General features: G+C 41.3%; 1 pseudogene; it reads left to right on the top strand.

The window, feature by feature from the left end:
* The first annotated feature begins 1,637 nt into the window (after nt 1–1,637).
* Nucleotides 1,638–5,594, top strand: LOC139409086 (gamma-crystallin S-1-like; annotated as a pseudogene).
* The last annotated feature ends 809 nt before the right edge of the window (nt 5,595–6,403 follow it).

Genomic DNA, 6,403 nt, shown 5'->3' with positions numbered 1-6,403 from the left:
TGTTATGACATGGTCATGACCGTATAATAAAGTGTTATGATACTGAGTGTCAAGTAAGTGTTATTGAAGTTTCTTATCCTTCAGAAAGTAATTTCCTTTTGCATTGCTCCACACCACATCTCTCGCTGTGCGGAATGCAAACAGGATTGTCATCGTGTGTGACCATTCAGTGTTTTCTTCCCAAGGCAATGGGCAACATCCACAGCATTCTCCATGTAATTCTTTCCATGCTCAGGTGCCACATTCAGGCATATATCTATCACCTTTCGTTTGACATTTTCGTTGGTCTTCTCTGAAAACCAGTTAAGACACAGAGCACATCTCCGTCGGGAATATTTCAGAGTCCGCCAGACGCACCACCATAGAAGTGATGGTTTTCTCCAGTACAGCACACTTTTTTACAAACTTTTGAGTCTCACTGAATGCAAAATTCACAGACGCCTTGAGCTCTTTGATGCATGATGCATTCTCCTTCACCATCTTCTCCAGGTTGTCAGCTCTCTCGTTTGTTTTAGCCGTAACTGCTTGGATGATGTTCGACTGCAGATCATAAAGTGAAAGATCATTTCGCTTCATCTTGTGGATAGGGCTGTATTAGGAGCTATTCACTGGGGTATCTGAGTCATTTGAAACCCCTTCCCCATCAGTAAGCATTTCATCCTCAGAAGAATCAGGGCCAAGGGATAGCTGTCTTGCTCTTGATTAATCATGTTCAGTAGCTAGGTTAACCATTTCTTGACTACATCCTTGTGGCTAGCGTTGGCTTTTTTACCTTTTCCTCTTGAGTCCCCAACCACCAGAAATTCTGGTTTTCAGGGGAAATAGAAAGAGAGGGTGTGACGTGACTTCCACTTTTGGACTTTAACAAGAGTCGTCACTAGTTACGACAGCCACAAAGTCATAATTATGGCTAAACCCCGCCTATTTCTACCATTTAGTTTCAGGTGTTTCCTTTACGCCTGCTACTTTAGGTTATGGGGGAGCAATGAGTGAACACCATAGAAGAAGACCAAAATATGACAACAAAGATGGAAAAGGCCTATGGCTCCCCCTGTCTCCTAAAGTGGGAATGCACCACATCTGTACTCTATTTTACGCATGCTAAGACTACAATGAACATATTACAATATGGTGAAACTATCGTACTCTGTCTCTACTTTTGTTAGATGTTCTAAGTCAAGAGAGTAACGAAGTTCAAGTTAAATTATTCCATTTGCCTCACAGAGGAAGAAGGTACAGTAGTTTGTTGGATATGTACAGTAACATATAAATATGTAAATACACTACAGTATATATGAGAATATTCCAAGATGGAACCTGAAAACTGCTGAGTTGAACAAAGATTATTATACACCAAAGCCGTCATTCAGAATGATTTCAATATGGCTGTTACAGTAGGACAGGTAGGGGGCAGATGTTTGTGAGAGTGAGTGAAGTCCAGTTTTGCAACTAACCTTTTTCAAACCTGTTCCGAGTCATGTTTTTCTCAGGACCAAACCAGTGTGCAACTCTATTGTCTGGGCCTAGAAAAGAGTCCGACTGGATTTGTATGACAATGGAATTCAATCTAAAGGGAGCATGAGGTTGACATGTGCTTAGTGTCATGGGGGCAGATATATAGAACAGTTTGTGCTGACATGATAACTCACCTGATTTTACTAACAATGCTCTGTCCTTTTTTCGGACACATAAAAGGCTCTGGGATGAGGACAGGCCTGTCCTGTTGACCTACACAGTCATGATGGGTAAGGTAAGCAGAACATATCATTGTCCTAAAAAAAAAACATTACAGACTGTCAAGTCTATTGCAATTCAAGTTCAGGTTTAGTCATAAGGGTTCTGTGTGAAATCATAATTGTTGTACGATCCCAGGAAAATTGTTGCCTGCTTCCAGATATGATTGTGCTGTATACCCAACTCCTGTAGCAGTTGTTTGGCATGACATTGACAATGACCATGACAATAGGTGTTAGTGCGTCAGCACATACAGATCTGGGACCAGGCTAGGAAAATAGTACTTGAGGGGTTCTCCTATCCTTTGTGCAATTCTCAAAAATACTTGCAATGTCAATTTCATGTGTAAATCCAAATAAAGAGGTGTTTTTCACCCAGAAAGTAGGTTCTAAGCTAGGTTGATTAAAATGTAGAGATGTTTTTGTGCTTGTATTCCCATTACTTTAGAGGCTTTCATTAAAATCTATAGATGTGCTTCTGCCTGTATTCCCATTAACTTTAGAGGCTCTCTGTTCAGATCATCTTCTACGAGGGCAGGAATTTTGAGGGACGCCACTATGAGTGCAGTGGTGACTGCGCTGACATGCACTCCCACTTCTCCCGGTGTAACTCCATCCGGGTGGACAGTGGGTGCTGGGTGGCCTATGAGAAGTCTAACTATTCTGGGTACCAGTACATGCTGACAAGGGGGAAGTACCCCGACCACCACCGCTGGTCCGGCTTCAACGACTGCATCCGCTCCTGTCGCATCATCCCTGCTGTGAGAACAACTTCATCTTGACTGACATGACACAACATAGCACAAACAAATGCTCTTGAATCTGTTATACCTTCATAAACAGTTATGACAGCTGACACAAGTTAGACATGGCTGCATATGCAATTGACTTGACACAAACTTGTATTTGTGGGATGTATTGACATGTTGAATGCACCGAGGTGTCTGTTTTGAACTGCTGGCACACAGCTCGGACACACATGCATACCCCACAAGACATGCCACCAGAGGCCTCTTCACAGTCCCCAAGTCCAGAACAAATTATGGGAGGCGCACAGTACTACATAGAGCCATGACTACATGGAACTCTATTCCACATCAAGTAACTCATGCCAGCAGTAAAATTAGATTTAAAAAAGAGATAAAAATACTGTGAAGCAACACAAACATAGACACATGCATACAAAACACACAATAACATATGTATTATACACACATGTATACATGGATTCTGTGTTATACATATGTGGTAGTGGAGTGAAGGCCTGAGGGCGCACAATTAATATATTGTGAAATCTGTTATGAATGTATTGTAATGTTTTCCAAACTGCCTTAATTTTTCCTGGACCCCAGGAAGAGTAGCTGCTGCCTTGGCATGGGGATGGGGATCCATAATAAATACAAATACAAACTATTATTTAGGAATGTTTGTATGAGGTATGCCTTGCCAATTGAAATTGACCAAAACAACAATTTTGTTTGAATCAATACAGGCTTAAATGTAACTGTCAGATTGTTGTCAGATTCAGATTCAAGATTACTATACACTTACATCAGCTGTCATGATTGAGTAGAACACCTTACATAATTTTTATGACAATATTGTGTGTACCTAGGGAGCCTTCATACTGTTTAGACCTGAAAGTCTAATATAGAAAACCATTATTTCAGTTCTTTAAAGTGAATCAATTTTCTCTTTGCGCAGTATAATGGAAACTACAGGATGAAGATCTTTGAGAGATCAGACTTTGGGGGCAAGATGATGGAGCTGAGCGATGACTGTCCCAACCTGCAGGACCGCTTCCACCTGAGAGACATCTCATCCTGCAATGTCATGGAGGGCTACTGGATCCTTCATGAGCACCCCAACTACAGGGGTCGTCAGTACTTCCTACGCCCTGGCGAGTACAACAAGCACAGCGACTGGGGCAGCATGAGCTCCACCAGTGGCTCAGTGCGTCGCGTCATAGAGCTAAAGCAAACCAACCAATAAAGCAGAGTCTCTAGATCTCTCTCCAGCCAGGCTAGATCTCTCTAAAAGCCTGTAGAATTCTGTACAGGGGTTGACAAAATGAGTCAATCTCAACATACGGTTGGTGTCAGGGAATAAGGAGATTCTCCTTTAATAGTTAGTATCACTGGATGATAATATGACTGGGCTGAAGTAAGAAAGCAGTGTCTTGGAATCCTGGTGTAGATGTACAAAGAGCATTTAGAAGGTTTTATGCAGACAGAAGTGCATTTATACACACCCTCCGCTCACATTGAATAATAAACCAGTGGATGGTAGGATGGAACAGTATATTTAATTGTGTCCCTAATGCAGCGGCAAAGACAGTTGCAACTTATTCCAACTGAGAAGCCTGCTTAAATTGTTGTGGTGTTTTAACAATATTCTGACCTCCTAAATTCAAACACATGAATTTGTGTCTGAGGCAAAATCACTTTGTTAACTTGTCAATGTTACACTTGTCATGGAATTGCCACCAGGGACTCAAAAGTCAAACTTGAATGAATCATTCTTTATTATAATCATTCTTTATTATAATCATTCTTTATTATCAGAATGCTGGAGAGGTCACAGTCAAACTTAGATGCATAAAGTACTGGTCTGAAATGAGCTCTTTCAGGGCAGTCCTTTAAGTTCTCTTATATACTGCTTACACAGACAAGTTACTGTATATAGGCATGGTTCATAGGCTTGGTTCCTGCATGTGTCTGGTACCGTGTCCTATCTTAACTTTTAGAACATTCTGACAAAAGGTCTGAGGAGGGGGTCATGACCGTCTCCCACTCATATCTCTACCAAGCACCCACAGGAACCAATGATTGTATGAGACAAGATGTACAATTCAAGGTTGTCTCCAGACTATGCATTTATCCTCCACATTCCCTACTTTTATCACTTCTATGATAATAATCGTTACACATTTAATGAGATAAACACTTTCAAACCCTTCATTCTGGGTTATACAATCTAATTATTATGGTAATACTATCATCATAATAAAGGTTATGCTTCTATTAACGGCAGTGAATTTATCAAATATACACACACATACACAGCATGTTAAAATTAGGCAAACTAAGCAAAAAACACACGCTGCAGCCTATTTGGCAATATGGGATCCCCAACTTCCAAATAGGGATTCCAACCAAGTTTTAAGCGTCCACTTTGTTTGTGGGGAATTATTCTTAGCAACAGTGACAATGTATTCGGCGAGATCAGGCATATTTGAAGAATTGATCTGGGACAAAAGTACAACATTTCATCGCCAACGATTGCACGAGTGCCCCCACCTGCCAAAAATATAGTCAAGTACACATGGATTTTGTGTTATACATATGTGGTAGTAGAGTAAAGGTCTGAGGGCAAACAATTCATATGTTGTGAAATCTGTTATGAATGTATTGTAATGTTTTCATTACTCTGTTTTGCCAAGCCAATATACACAATTATTTTTGTTCACCATTCAGTTGTTCCAGGGCATTTCAAGTAGCATTGCCAATTTTCTCTACATGTGTAGTGATGTCACGAATTTGGTCTAGGGCACATGTACACCGTACCCAGTGAAAAACACATCAAAGAACATGGAGGCAGGTCAGCTAGAGACCTCTTATCTCTCCTCATTCCAGGGGGGTTGTAGTCTCTTAAACAGAGTCTTCGGATCTTTTCATTGTTTGGAAGGGTTCTCATAGCTGTCACCACAAACCCAACAGGGCAAGTATTTGATCCATTAAGATCGAACTCAACCCACACACTCAACATTCCTTTTCTTTGGATATCAGGTCAGCAACCAATTCTGCTCTAGATAAGAACAAATTGTCCTCATGATTGCGAGGGCCTAGCAGGACTCTCCTTTCACGATGACTTCCGGGCAACTCCAGGCCTGAGTTGGTCCCTTTGGCTCAGGACTCCTTCTATGATTGTCATCTTCTGGGCCACTACTCCGAGCCTGCTTTGGTCTCTTTGGCTCGGGACTTATTTCACCCTTATAGAAACAGTCTGTCTCCAAGACAGGCCTCCTTTGTACTTTGCGTACGGCCACAAATACATTTGCACATAAATCATTCCATCTAACCCATAAGACATTAATTGCTCTACATACAAAAAAGTCATTTAGTAAGTTACAAAATGTGTCAGTTTCCAACAATACTAAATTACAATACTAAATGACTTAAATTCGCAGGGTGCAGATCTCCACAATCAATCTGAAACCCCAAATTAACAATTTTGGACAAGACTAAATCAATTACGGGCACCGGTTGACCCTCCTTCACGGCACTCATTCTTCTGGTGTTTCTTCATTTTCTTCTTCAGATAGCTTTACAGTTTGTCCTCCCAATATCACACATGTTCAAAGTGCATGGCCTTTGATCATGTCTCCATTCCAATATCTGGGGAATAATCTGATTTTCCCAAGCAGACAAATCTCTCACCTGAGCCGCCACTGTCTTTTACGGCCCATTATGTCTTGTCCATTTACCTACCAGTACACCAGCAGCATGAGAGAAGTTTGGACGGGGTCTCTCTCTATGCTCGCTCCACTTGGACTCATGTTGCACTCCTGAGAGAAAAGGCATGAGAGAAAAGGCCTGAGAGAAAAGGCAGTTGATAGCTTCGACTGGATGCTGTGTACAAGTTTCTGGCTCAGACTCAGGTCTCAGGTA

Source organism: Oncorhynchus clarkii, chromosome 1 (assembly GCF_045791955.1).
Source record: "Oncorhynchus clarkii lewisi isolate Uvic-CL-2024 chromosome 1, UVic_Ocla_1.0, whole genome shotgun sequence".
NCBI lineage: Eukaryota > Metazoa > Chordata > Actinopteri > Salmoniformes > Salmonidae > Oncorhynchus > Oncorhynchus clarkii.
Note: the sequence above shows the minus strand (reverse complement) of the source record. Positions and strands in the feature narration are given on the sequence as shown.